This window comes from Nothobranchius furzeri, chromosome 19 (assembly GCF_043380555.1).
Source record: "Nothobranchius furzeri strain GRZ-AD chromosome 19, NfurGRZ-RIMD1, whole genome shotgun sequence".
NCBI classification, from domain to species: Eukaryota; Metazoa; Chordata; class Actinopteri; order Cyprinodontiformes; family Nothobranchiidae; genus Nothobranchius; species Nothobranchius furzeri.
Window position 1 is genome coordinate 5,510,599 of NC_091759.1, and position 15,492 is coordinate 5,526,090.

Consider the following 15,492-nt stretch of genomic DNA (forward strand, 5'->3'; position numbering starts at 1 on the left):
TCCCGTTATGAAAATCTGACTGAGTTCCCGTACCGTTACACCCATAAAATGTAGACAAAAAGTGTTAGAGCTGTAGAGAAAAGATCTTTGTGTACAGAGGAGAGAAACAATAATAATAATTCAATCATTTCAAATGGAAGAAGCAGAAAACACAATTAGAGCTGCATGATTCTGGTTTACACACATTTTCTGAAAGCATGCCTCATATTCTCTGAACTCTACACACAAATCCAAAAAAACACACACACAATGGGCAAAACCCCTCAATTAGCCTGCAAAATGAAACTTCACATTCAAAACAATGTTGTTTCTCCTCATAATGTGATTATGTTGTCAAATGACACACACAAACCATCATATAAATAGACATTTATAAGAACCAGCCGAACACTTAGGTGCTCAATGTAAAATACTATGATGAATGGAAAACACTTCTTCTCCATTCATCATAATGACTTAAGCCGTTTTGGTTACAGTTACTACAGACGGTATATACATACATTTATTGTAAAATATTTCAGAATACTGTATTTACACTCTGAACACACAAATACATGGTAAAAAATTATTTCATTTTTCCCACAAAACATTGTACACAATGTATATCCCATTCCCAACCAACACAAAGTTGATAAGCTGACCCTATCAATATTTTGAAACATGTCATTGTTTTCTATTATTTTTCTTTGTATCTGCCGTAATGTTATGGCATTGTTTTCTAGGACCATGTTCATGATTTCAGTTTCCTGTTCAGGAGATAGAAGACGTTCCCGACGACCTCGTTTTGGTAATCTTTCAGTTCTGCCAAACAAATAGTAAAATATTGTGAATACAAAGTAGGTCTACATTTCCTAAATACTGGAATCATACTTTACAGTATTTTTACTGTCCAACAAAACAGTCCACAGGCAATACTACTACTACTATACTCACTGAATACTGATTGTATTGATATGCAGTACTGCCATTTTCTAGTGAGAGAAGATTTCTTACCTATTCTCATTTCAGAAAGTCCGGATGATGGATGCTACAGTGTACCTGCTCAAATTTGGCTGTACTCTTTGCCCAGCCTCCCTCATTGTAAGACCATGACTGACCACATGGTCAATCAAAGTGGCTCGGACCTCAGAGATTACGGTCCTTGGTCTTCCTTATTCTCATCCACCCCGTCCTCCTCCTCTTACTCTCACTCCTCCGGCTCTGCCTCGGTTTCCAGTGTTGGCATCCATTGCTCCAAAACAGAAGAGCTCACCTGTTGCCCTTTTATGCTAAAGCTCTGATTGCTGATTGTAAAACTGTGTGATGGGTGTTTGCCCTTGTGATGAGTCAGTGTGTGTGTGTCCATCATCTCCCACCACCGGTCTTCATGTCATAAGGTGGCATTCAAAATGCATGAATCAGCAAATAACACACACACACACACACACACACACACACACACACACACACACACACACACACACACACACACACACACACACACACACACACACACACACACACACACACACACACACACACACACACACACAGCTGCTTCCAGGCAGCAGAATTACGTAACAGCACTGCAGCAAAACTAGCTGCCTCCTGCTGAGGAACACAGGAATTCTGGTAGAGTTAAAACACCACAAAGATAAATGTTTTAAAACCCCCAAATTCATTTCTTCTGTATTTTATAACACATTCTCCATCAGGTTTATTTAACATGTTGACATGAGCCAATGTGAAAAATAGGGTTAGAGATCCTACCATCCCCGGCAGGAAGCTTCAACCCAACAAAGAGCTGATCAATAACGTTGATCAGCTGGTGGTCTTATGCAATTAAAACAGCAGGTCACACAATTATAAGCCAATCAGCAATTTGTTCAACAAAAAGCCTCAAACATGGTTTTCCTCCAATGCATCCATTAAATATGGTTTTAATAGAGCCACACTTTCAGCTTCCTAGACTCGACTCAACTCAAACTTTATTTGTATACACCTCACGGACACAAACATGTCACCAAAGTACTGCTACATAAAAACATCAACACATAAAATCTAATATAAAACAATACAAGAGAAAAACTAACAATACTAAATCTTACTCAGGCCTTTTCTACTTTCTCTTTAGCAAGATTTTAGGGGTAGCAAAAGGTGCAGAACTACTTTCTGCTTTTACAGAAATTCAGCTCAGATAAGTTAAAAAGTCTTAGATCGTCAATGGATGCAGAGACCAGTAGAAATTTATGTTAGAAAGTTGCATAAAAACAACCCTTTCCTGTGGTCGAAATAAAATACTTCACCAAGAATGACAACAAATGTTTTTCTGTTCTTTCTACATTAACAGACGAACGTTTAGCTCGAGGAAAACCATTCCTGCTGTGCCAGATGACATGAACTAAGTGGGTTTATTGTGCTGGTGTGATTTATAGTTTTTTGGCCACATTCATCACTTTAATGAACTACATCAGGCTACAGTCCAGGCTGTATTAGACTAAAATCATACTAAGCAGTAAATTTCTGAGTATTTTGCATCTTTAGAAGCTTCCAGTTTGCACTTTTTTGAGATGTTAGTGATGAAAAAGCCCAAAATGAGAAAATCAACTGAGAATATTGTGTTAACCTTTAGGATCCATTTGCATGTTGAGCCTTCTGGAGGCTACATGCCTTATTAAACACAACATTTGGGTTCTAATCAACAAAATGACCAGCCTCGTACTTAAAGGTGCATTATTTAAGAACAGCGTCCTATGTATACATACAATATATCAAATACATTGCATTGCATTGAGTTGTTGATAATTGGCAAAGTAGCTTGAGATACTTTTAGAGCCAACTATTTGTTTACAATTCACTGTTAGCATTGCTAGCTCAGCATTAGCCTCTAGCCTTCTTCACCAGATTTTAGAGTAAAACAAAAAGATGCCGTGGCTTCTTAGAGGTACAAGACATAACTTTTGGGTCGCTCCTGTTACTGGGTCTATACAAAACACTGCTGCATTTTGCCAGCTGGTGTCTCGTCTCGTCTCGTCTTCCTCCGCTTATCCGGGTCCGGGTCGCGGGGGCAGCATCCCAATTAGGGAGCTCCAGGCCGTCCTCTCCCCGGCCTTGTCCACCAGCTCCTCCGGCAGGACCCCAAGGCGTTCCCGGACCAGATTGGAGATGTAACCTCTCCAACGTGTCCTGGGTCGACCCGGGGGCCTTCTGCCGGCAGGACATGCCCGAAACACCTCCCCGGGGAGGCGTCCAGGAGGCATCCTGACCAGATGCCCAAACCACCTCAACTGGCTCCTTTCGATCCGGAGGAGCAGCGGTTCTACTCCGAGTCCCTCCCGAATGTCCGAGCTCCTCACCCTATCTCTAAGGCTGAGCCCGGCCACCCTACGGAGGAAACTCATTTCGGCCGCTTGTATCCGCGATCTCGTTCTTTCGGTCATTACCCAAAGCTCATGACCATAGGTGAGGATTGGGACGTAGATCGACCGGTAAATCGAGAGCCTGGCTTTCTGGCTCAGCTCCCTCTTCCCCACGACAGATCGGCTCAGCGTCCGCATCACTGCAGACGCCGAACCAATCCGCCTGTCGATCTCCCGATCCCTCCTACCCTCACTCGTGAACAAGACCCCGAGATACTTAAACTCCTCCACTTGAGGTAGGACCTCTCCCCCGACCCGGAGGTGGCAAGCCACCCTTTTCCGGTCGAGAACCATGGTCTCAGATTTGGAGGTGCTGATCCTCATCCCAGCCGCTTCACATTCGGCCGCGAACCTACCCAGCAAGAGCTGAAGGTCAGAGCTGGATGAAGCTAGGAGGACCACATCATCCGCAAAAAGCAGAGACGAGATTCTCCTGCCACCAAACTCGACACACTCCACACCACGGCTGCGTCTAGAAATTCTGTCCATAAAAGTGATGAACAGAACCGGTGACAAAGGGCAGCCCTGGCGGAGTCCAACCCTCACTGGGAACAGGTCCGACTTACTACCGGCTATGCGGACCAAACTCACGCTCCTCTGGTAAAGGGACTGAATGGCCCTTAACAGAAAGCCACCCACCCCATACTCCTGGAGCGTCCCCCACAGGGTGCCCCTGGGGACACGGTCATAAGCCTTCTCCAAATCCACAAAACACATGTGGATTGGTTGGGCAAACTCCCATGCCCCCTCCATCACCCTTGCAAGGGTATAGAGCTGGTCCACAGTTCCACGGCCAGGACGAAAACCACATTGCTCCTCCTCTATCTGAGATTCAACTATCGATCGGACCCTCCTCTCCAGTACCTTGGAGTAGACCTTTCCAGGGAGGCTGAGGAGTGTGATCCCCCTATAGTTGGAACACACCCTCAGGTCACCCTTCTTAAAGATGGGGACCACCACCCCGGTTTGCCACTCCCTAGGAACTGCCCCCGATGACCACGCAATGTTGTAGAGACGTGTCAACCATGACAGCCCTACAACATCCATAGCCTTGAGATACCCAGGACGAACCTCATCCGCCCCCGGGGCTCCGCCGCTGTGTAGTTGTTTGACTACCTCGGCAACTTCTGCCCCCGAGATCGGACAGTCCATCCCCAGGCCTCCCAGCTCTGGTTCCTCCTCGGAATGCGCATTGGTGGGATTGAGGAGCTCCTCAAAGTATTCCTTCCACCGTCCGACTATAGCCTCAGTTGACGTCAGCAGCTCCCCATCCCCACTGTAAACAGTGTGAGCGAGTTGCTGCCTTCCTCTCCTGAGGCGCCGGACAGTTTGCCAGAACCTCTTTGGAGCCGATCGATAGTCTTTCTCCATGGCCTCACCAAACTCCTCCCACGCCCGAGATTTTGCCTCGGCAACTGCCACTGCTGCACCCCGCTTGGCTATCCGGTACCTGTCTGCTGCCTCCGGAGACCCACAGACCAGCCACGCCCTGTAGGCCTCCTTCTTCAGCCTGACGGCTCCCCGAACCTCTGGTGTCCACCAGCGGGTACGGGGGTTGCCACCACGACTGGCACCGGCCACCTTACGACCACAGCTAGCAACAGCCGCCTCGACAATCGCAGAGTGGAACAAGGCCCACTCGGACTCAATGTCCCCCACTGCTCTCGGGACGTGGTCAAAGCTCTGCCGGAGGTGGGAGTTGAAGACCGTCTTGACAGGTTCTTCTGCCAGGCGTTCCCAGCAGACCCTCACTATGCGTTTGGGTCTGCCAGCTGGTGTTCAATTACAAATCCTGGTTGCAGCAGCATTAGCTAGCGCAGACATGGCAACCCCGCGGGCTGACAGATTGTAAACAAAGACTACGTCCCGCTTGAATTTTTTTGAAATGAGAAAAACTGACAACACCCTAGCCGGCCGAGAAAGAAGGTCAAGGTCAAGGTCAAATTTATTTATAAAGCACACTTACTGTTGCTTCCGCAACCCCAAAGTGCTGTACATACACACCCATGATAAACATACCAACAATAGACTAAAACATTAAACATTAAAACAACAAGCTAATAACACTGACAAAATCAGACCTTAATAAAAAAAAACAATAAAAAGGATTAATTATTTTAAAATTGTATTAACATTAAAAGCCAGGTAAAAAAATTGTTTTTAGCAATGCCTTAAATGTCACCAAACTCTGAAGAAATCTGTTTCAATCTAACCGTCCTTCCAACATGACTGAGACTTCAGACGGTTTTGTGATTATTTCATTAAAAATCGTACATATTGTACCTTTAAGCATTTGCAGCGCAACACGGTTTAAAGGATCTGCTTCCTATCATGTTTGTTTGTTCTTCGTCATCATCCAAGAGCTCATTTACTTTTGATGACCACCTCCCTGGGGGGGCAACAATGTGCTGACAACACACACTCATCCTGCATCCCTAGCATGTCTTACACTTAGCCTACACACACCTAGCTTGCCGGTCATGTGAGCATAAAGAAGGCAATCTAACCTCACAGAAACACTAACAATGGGCCATGACCAAGCCCCCACAATGCGGGACAGAAATTGAGGCCAACGCGGAAGTGAAATAAAATGCAGTTCCACCCTCATCCGCTAGGGGCTGGTGTCAGAAGCGAGCAAATCCTCATTGACTCCCATGTTAAAAATACCAATTTCACAGCAGAAATAAACATGTTTACAGCCTGGTTCCAAAACATGTTTTAGGTTTAATAGATCTAGTTTACACCCATGACAACTCTGAGAGGGGTGAATTTTTTGTCACTCTTCGGTTTAAGTGTATTGAAAGCCTAAAATTTTGTATAATTAATGAGCCTCAGACCCACGTGACCGCAGCCTCAGACCTACGTGACCACAAGTCTTTGGCACGCCCTTACTACTTTATATTTCGCTTCCAAGCGGACAGATGTCCTTATAACTGGTGGCTTAGATTCAGATTTATTCAAAGTCATTCTTGTAGAATTTGGGAAGATTTTTCTACATTTTCAGGTCTTTTTAAAATTAATGTTGTTTGTTTACAAAGCCACCTAACTCAGAGCTGTGAAGCATTCAGGCAGAAAAAAAGCAAAACTCAAGGGCTGAGCCAATGATGTGTCAACAGATAACAGATAAATGAATTGGACATATTTTGTTCTACTTCCCTTATGAATTCATGGAAAATATTAAAGTTGCTTTTTTCACCAACAAACAGATTTTTGAACAGCTGAAAATTTATCTGCTGAAGATTTATTTAACAAGATTTCTTTAGTCCTAAAATTGACCCCGGCTCTATATTAAAAGCGTTTATGGATAGAAATTTGCTTAAGTAGCCAATACAGATGCAGGCACAGAGCTGGCCCCACATGGAGGTGAGACAGCTCATTCTTTGATTAGGAAACACATTTAGACACAACACCGGGTAGCTCCTAGCAGAACAACCAAAACAAAACAATCCTAGATGTGGAGCTGATGTTATGATGAAATCCATCAAATCTGGGTTTTTCTTAACAATTTCTGCTGTTTCTCCACATTTTACGATGGAGAGAAAACATTGAGAGGCACTGTAACAGTGGGGACAGACGAGTGAGGGAGTGGTTATTGTGAACTGAAGTGAAGAGGTCTGCTGCAGACTTCCAGCATCCAGCATCCAGTGAGATCACTGATTTCCCAGCAGAACAAGACATAAAACAAAGTCTGTTCTTTTGGACTTTTCATTCATTCTTTTTGGAGCACACCTGACCAAACCCACAGGAAAATACTGGACAACCCGACCACATCGAGGACCCGACTTCTTTATTCGGAGCTTCCGGACAGCCAGATTTAAAGTAAATAGCGGTATAGTTTAAAACTTTTGCACAGTACTGCTACAAACATAACAACACGAAAAAGACCTTTTCTATCCATCTGTCCATCTACTCTTCCATCCTTTCCGCAGTTCCACGAATAATTTGGACAGATTATGGTGATTAGTCACCGTGACACCGAGCCAGTCATTTATATAACCTCGTCTGCAAGGTCACCTGCTAGATTAGGCCGGCTGACATGACGGGATGACTCGGCGACTTAGTGGCATGCAAGCATAAACAATGCAAGATCAAACAGATTTGCCACGTTAAATGAGAGGGAAGTGCTTCGATTTGTCGCACGAGCAAGAGCCAGGGAAGGGGGCTGTTGTGGGAGAAGATTGTGAAAGGCAGCAGTTTTACTGTGACTGCTGATGTGCAGACTGGGCAAGTGTCTCCTTTCACAACTTGCTGCCAGTGCTGAAGGGCTTTCAAATGAACATGCAATTGCTTTTGTTCCCTTTGCGGGCTTAAAATAACAGCTAGCATGTAGCAGATTTAACACCTAGCTAGCTGGTTGGCACCGTGACAAGCTATATAAAGACATAAAAGACTCTGGTATGAAAACATCTAAAGCAGAGAGGGACTCTGATATGACGACTTGCTACTTTAAGTCATGCACGCACACTAAACAGAGGGGTATTTCCTGTTGGATTGGAGTAATCTTCTTAAGAAAAGCCAAGAACGCCTCCAAAGAAGGGTAACAATGCTGCAGGGCTGCCAAGTCTGCATGCCACCACAATGACGGAAAAACTGCACCCTAAGCAAGTCGGGCGAAGCAAATGAACGGATTAAAAAATAACAGTTTAGAATAAAAATAATCTATGGTGCCACCTTTAGAATAATTGCAGCTTTACTCTCAATATGAACAAACTTTAACTTGCAGTTTTGTTGCAATAATTAAATAAAAACAAGACTTCTGCAGACATTAAAGAGCAAGTCACCCCCAAATCAACTATTTTTTTCTGATAAACTATATAAATGCGTGTCTAATCGTGCTGCAGACACGTGTAGTCAGTAGTTTTGCACTTTAGTGCATTTTAGTTAAAATTTAAATTTTCTGCCTGAAACTGTCAGTGTTGTGCCGTTGTCGGGTAAAAACTCTTCACTGGATTTGAATTAAAATCTGCTGCTGCTATTGGCTAAGAGGTATGCTATGATGTAAACTGGTACATTATGATGTCACAATGTTGTGAGTGTGTGTATTTGTTAGTGGCTCCACCCTCTCAGTCTGCCAAGCAACAGCATTTGTTGCATTTTTCAAACATGAAGTGGGAGTGAAGTACGCTTCTTGTAAGGGGTGACTTGCTCTTTAAGTTTTAAATACATGTAAAGTTACAAAAGCATCATTTTGCTGCGATAGAGACTCTCTAGAAGAAAAATGTCTCTTCAGAGACGCCACCTCTCAGCAATGTAATCCTTTAAGAGATGAGTCACCATTAACATGGATAAAACCTGCTTAATAAGCGACTTTTCTTCTAATTCGACTTCATTTAATCTTTAACGTGTTGCTTTTTATCTTTTCGAGCTCAGTTCTGGGAAAACTCGTTATGCAACGTGCCATCCCCAAATCCCAAAAGAGTAAAGGAACACACCGTCTGCTCGCATCACTTTCTCTCCTCTCTCTTTCTAAATGTGCTCTCACCTTACTCAACTTATCGTACGGTTTAATCCTCTTTGTCCCATTGTCTTAACGTCTCCTTCACTCCTAACTCGCTGGGCGGTGTTCCTAGAGCGTGACTATGGGTTCGACACATCTAGCGGACAGGGACAATAAACCAAAGACAATGAAAACAAAATGAAACAACATTTTTTTTAGCTATTCATGTGCCCTCCACTGGATAGCATCCAGGGTCCGAAATTAAATTTTTTACTCACCGGCCAAGTTGGTTGGTAGATGATGAAAATCTACCGGCCAAGCATATTTTTTACCGGCCAAAATTCTAAATGATTTAGATCCACCTAAAGCATGTTATTCTATATTATGTTGATTCCAAACAGAGTGACAAAATAATTAAAACATCAGTTAATAAGGAAAACAACTCTTTTGTCATTTTTTCTATTTATTTATTTTTAGAGATGTTTTTATGAACTCTTTCATTAAAATCTAGTCAGACTCCTTGTTTTCTCTGTCCATTAAGTCTGGCCTCCTGCTTCTGACACCGTCTTTGTGCCAAAGCATTACAGCCTCATTTGGGTCCTAGTCCTTGATCTCTGGAGAACACAGCTGCACCATGAGAATATCTGAAAGTGTGTCAGGGCTAGGGTTGTCACGGTAACCGGTGTAGCAGTAAACCCCGGTAAAAAGTTGACAATAAATAATAACAGTCTTGTTTAAAAAATATATATATATATAATCTCGGTGGATTACCGTGGCTGCGGTGTAGGCGCGGTGACCCTTACCAGCCACCGTATCATCTGAAGTTGCCGGCGGCACATGCGCACTTTGCTGTTTACGACCAAAACTTTCTTTAAGCTAATGCTGAAATAATGGCCAGAGGAGGAGACGGCAGCACTTGGGACATTTATTATCCCTCAAAGAAGACAAGGTCGGAAGTATGGGCATTTTTTGGATATTTGAAGAATGCCGAGGGACAGTTGTCTGTGAAAGGCAGCAACGCTACGTGGCCATCATCATGTAGCCATTGTCTCACGACTCCGCCATCTCCAGTTCGCCACTTTTCACAAAATCTTCTGGTTGCCACTGGTCCTGGTGGTTTTTCTTCCAGTTCGACGAGTTTTCTTTTGGAAGGCTGGCTGACTCCAGTTAAAAACCGCCACATTTCACCGCTAGTTTTAACACGAAGCTAACTGCTAACTTGATAAACTGATTGAATGGGATAGGTGCAAATGACGTTGGATGCGGCGTTCACGTTTCGCGTACGTTTGTGTACGTTGCGTGCAGGCGGGAGGAGTATCAGAAATACATGGAAGATGACTGATAAACATAACTAATTTGGTGCAAACATTTACTCGCCAGGTGGCAGGTAGAGCTCAAAAATTTACTCGCCAAATGGAGCAATTACTCGCATTTGGCGAGTGGCGAGTGTTAATTTCGGACCCTGATAGCATCACATTTGCAGTGATTTGGGGCACGAAAATAATGAATACATGTTCATCTTGATGTTGGACTGGACTTTATTTTACCTCTTATCCAACTAAATGAAACTATATACCACTTTCTGAGTACTCCATCTTCATGACGGTAAAAAAATAAACATCTGGTTCTGATTAAGGTTGGCATAATCAGGCCGTTGTTTCAGCATTGGCAAATCTCCCACATAGTCCAACAACTTTGGCCCCACCACTGGTCGACCGAAATTAGGCAAACGCATTCAGATTAGTCCTAATAAATCTGAAGAATTGGTTCAGTGACCTTGTTACTGTACCTTCATGCCACTTTCTTGGGTGAAAAACATCAGTCTTAACATGTGAAAGCAGAAAAAAGATGTCTGTGCTCTGCACACAAGACCTTGTAGGGTAGAAGTCTTCGTCTTGTGTCAATACAAGCTCCTCGATTAAACTGTGTCTGCTGAACACACACACACACACACACACACACACACACACACACACACACACACACACACACACACACACACACACACACACACACACACACACACACACTAGTCTCACTCAGGGAGAGCCAAAAACCTAGCTTACCATCTATCCAGCTAATTCAAATAGTTACAGTCAGTCCCCAACATGCATGGAGCAATAACAACATGCCATTCAATAGTTGTTATTCCCAAACTTTCAGCACACAAATATGGGAATAATGTGAAGTGCCGTCTGCATGAATTCACATGCTAAGTTTGTATTTCGAAACAAAGCTTCCATCTGAAAATGCAAACTCGTTTTCCCAGTTCCAAGAGTCCTTCGTGTGGCTTTCACCTCGTTTGTCCTGTCAGCACTTTTTCAACTGCGTAACAATGGTCCCATCAACACTTTTCAATAGTGTTTGAGGTGGAAAACACTATTCTGGTCTGCTGGGATTCACTTGCTTTGTTTGAAGTTTTTCTCTTATTTCTTGACCATGTTTGGCCACAGTCATCATCAGCCGAGGCTGCAGAGACGTGCCACATCAAGCTTCGTTAAAACAATCATGGTGCCAATCAGCAGACAAAGGAAGGAGGAAAATTCCCTGCACGCATTTTAATCGGTATCGGTAAAAATTAACAGATACCAATGCAGTTGCCTGAAAGTGGCTTCACTGTAACTCGTCATTTCTGTTCACCTAATATTTTAGTTTTGTGACCATTTCTATTAACTCATTCACTGCCAGCCGTTTCCTGATCGCCAACGGCCTTCGCTGCCAGCGTTTCTCACCGTTTTTACTGTTTTTTTAAGAGTCACAGAACGTTGCGCGCTAGCATGATGTCGATGCCAAAACAACCTAAACAAAGAGGAGACTCACCTCTAACATCAGGAAGAAGCCGTGTGTTTCAAGCGTTATCCGTTCTTTCATAATCCGTTGTCGAATTGTGATCGGCAGACGCTTCTCCGGTTCGCGCCTCACTTTTTTTACAGGAACGGCCCAAAAAGATCTCCTAACACATGGATGGTCTGCTTCCTGATCATGTGATCTGTGACGTATACGGATGAAGATCGGCTTCAGGGCTGAGATGTTTGTTCTCTCAGCGCGGGGGCTCGTTCCAATGCTCAAACAGTAAAAAAAATGCAAATGACGACTTTAGTCGTCATTGGCAGTGAACGGTTGGATCTAAAATGACGACTTTAGTCGTCAATGGCAGTGAATGAGTTAATATATTTGATTTTTTATGTACCTCACAGTCTTGTCCCGTTGAAAGCAGAGAAGAAAATAAAACCTGTATTTCAATTCATTGCATTTTTTTGTGCAGTGGAAGTATCGGTATCGGAGAGTACTCAGATCCAAGTATCGTATCGGTTTGGGGAAAAGTGGTATTGATGCATCCTTAGTCTCACTTCTGACTGGCTAACGGCAATGCTACTCTTCTACTGCCTTCATTTGCTCTTCTTTCTTTGGTAAAAAATTCTCCACTGATGTGCTCTCTCCACAGCCTCCAAGCCTGAATGTGTCTAGCCATGTTTTGGAGTTGCTAATGCTAATGGTTGGCTTCTACTAGCCAAGATGTGCTCTGCTTTCTGTATCTGTCTGGCTAGTTCTGACCTGAGCATTTCCCTGTCTTATTTCCTTTTGGCTTTTAACTCATTAACTGCCATTGACGGGAAAAGTCGTCATTTGCAAATTTTTTTACTGTGTGGGTGTCGGAACGAGCCCCCGCACCGTGAGAACAAACATCCTATCTCTAAAGCTGATCTTCATCTGCGTATGTCACACGTCACGTGATCAGGAAGCAGAAAATCCATGTGTTAGGAGATCGTTTTGGACCGCTGCTGTAAAAAAAGTGAGGCACGAACCGGAAAAGCTTCTGCCGATCACAATTCTACACTCGAAACACACGGATTCTTACCGATGTAAGAGGTGAGTCTCCTTTTTGTTTTGTTAGTTTTGGCATTGACATTATCATAGAGTGCAGTGCATGGGCGTAGGTTTGGCATGGACGGAGGTGACGTGTCCCCACCAATATCCAGCGATGACCAAATAGTCCCCACCAATAATTTGACCACCTCTACTAAAACATAACAAGCCGCCATTCATCGTCTAGTTAGCCTAGAGGTGCAGAAAGGGTTAAATGAAGTATTCTCCACAAGTCCTACCGCCATTACGCATATGGTGTTAGATTTATAAGTCCCCACCAATGTTAAAAGCAAATCTACGCCAATGGCGCAACGTTCTGTGAATCTTAAAGAAACTATGAAAATGCTGAAAAACGGTGGCAGCGAATGGCTTTACTGATAGGAAAATGGGTGGGAAATGGGTGGCAGTTAATGAGCTAACACAGGAAATGGGAGTTGAAGACCATTTTCACATTCATCATGCATAGAGTTATCGACCATACTTAAAAATAAATAAGTAATATACGGTTTCTCAGCAAACAAGAAACATGCACTTTGGAGCCATAATGGTCTCAGGTCTTGTGCTAAACATCAACAAGCTAGCAAGATTTGTTTAGGTGAAACCTTAAAACTACCTAGCAATTATTTCAGGAGGCAAACACCCACAAATACCATAACTGGGTTTATGTCACAAAATATCAAAAACTAGCTTTACAAGAACAACAATGCCAGTTTGAATTGCTAGCATGCTAATGCTCATCTGTTGCCAACCATCTCCAGAAAAGAATCGTTCTGTATTTGAAAATAAAAGGATGCAATCCTTGATTAATCAATAAAGAACGCATTTTGTAGGCGCCACACCGCTGTTAAATCAGGAAGTTAGTCACACACACTATTCTTTCTTCTTTATTATTTTGACCCATTTGGCCCAATCCATTACTCGTTGATAATTAATCACAGGTTTTGTGATCTACATCCAATCTGATTGAATTCTGCAATACAATGAGCCTCTGAGAGCTCGGAAACAAAAAACAAAAATCTTTGCTAGCATAATTAACTGGAGAAATGCAGCTTGACTGGATTAACTGGCTGTGTACATGCACGTCAATCGGAATGAAGAACGGAATAAACCACCTCTCTCAATCGGATCGAAATTTCAATCCGATCGGGCCGAATCGGATCAGAATATTCCGATTGACATGTTTACATGCAGAATTTTCGATCTGATTGGGCATTCAATCCGATTAAATATGTGCATGTAAACGTGGCTACTGTCTCTTTAGTGATCAATCTCAACTAGATATCAAAGCCTGTTTTGGTTTAATTTATTTCTGTGGACTAATCAGAGCATTTTGTACTTCAGTTGTTTCAAAATCTATTAAGAAGGGTTCAGACATGTCCTGATCTACAAAAGTAGGCTAGGGCGGCTAAATCAGGGCTAAAATTAGAACAAAAACACGCAGTGCCTCTCCTGTCAGATACAGCAGCCGACGAGCCAGAAACAGGGTTGCAGAGATAACAAAAACAAGGTGCAGATTGGAGAGCAACAGCAGCATCTCAGGTATTTATTTTACGGTTTAAAACTCATCTGCATTTGGCTAATCTGACTGTAAATATGCAACACTTGTCAGAAAGTCAACAAATGTTCTTCAGACACAAGTGAAGGGAGGGTTTTAAAGATCTGTCCCCTGTGGCGGCTCATCCTAAGCTGAGAAAGTCAGGAGTCACAGCAGCCAGAGTGACCTGTCCATAAAAGGCTCCTTGGTTATGTAAAGAAGGAGATCACACAAGGTCAAAGAAAGAGGAGAAGGAATTTGGAAAGGAAGGCAGCTAAAGAGAGCAGCATGAGTAAATATGTTTAATTATAAATAAGCGTATGCCAGGCTCAGCTCGCCATCAACCTCATTTTTATTCATTCAACTCCTGTTTCTGCTCACAATTCCTTCAGTAAAAACTTTCCTGCTGTAACGATACAGAGTCTCAATAGTCGTAAATATAGATTTGTCTCTCAGTGAATGTGTTAATGTGCACGTGTGCTGTGAGTCAGAGGACAAACCAGATAATCTCCTGGTAGACATCCATGCCAACAAGATGGGGAGGAGTTTAGGGTGTGTGATGGGACACGAACACGTCAGGACCGTACAAATGGTTGTTGGTTTGTGTACTTCTGTATGACAAATATTTTCATCCCACCCGTACTTAAGCAATGCAATCACTCTTCTGATTCTGGATGAAATAGTATTTTTTTTAAACTGCTAATATCTTAATGCAACAACTTTTATTTCAAAATCCAAAGTGAACAGAACAATTTTGAGGTTTAACATTGGTTGGTTTGTTTGCTAAATCAAATAGCAGTTCCCTAAATTCAACAGCTTCTATGTGCAGGACTGCAGTTACATTCTTAACCTCTAGGAGGCTCTAAAGCCAACACATTGTTGATTTAAATCAACTTTGAAGCTTTGGCTTGCTTTTAGCACCCCCTAGTGACTGCTTTAATACAATGTTGTAAAAATTGAAACTCTCCTCCTTGCTGTGCACTCGTGCTTTTAACACCTAATCTAAGTGCTGAAATGTCTCCTCAACCCTCATTAGTTTCTACAGCAGCAGTTCATCACTAAATAAAGCTAATGGGCTGTGTTCATGATCTAAAATATGCAGGGATCATGTCTCTTGAGAGAACTCCCTGATGTTGACTCGTTTGACTCCGACTGTAGTCTGATGTTCTTTTTATTTTTGTAGCATCATCAGATAAATATTTTCATTTTTTCTGAGGCTCCACCATGATGAACACACTACAATAAATGCTAGCCAG

General features: G+C 43.0%; 1 protein-coding gene across 1 annotated transcript in view; it reads right to left on the minus strand.

The window, feature by feature from the left end:
- Nucleotides 1–15,492, minus strand: part of LOC107394603 (solute carrier family 45 member 4) — a 31,340-nt gene that overhangs the window by 14,688 nt on the left and 1,160 nt on the right. The gene's annotated exons all lie outside the window — the stretch shown is intronic.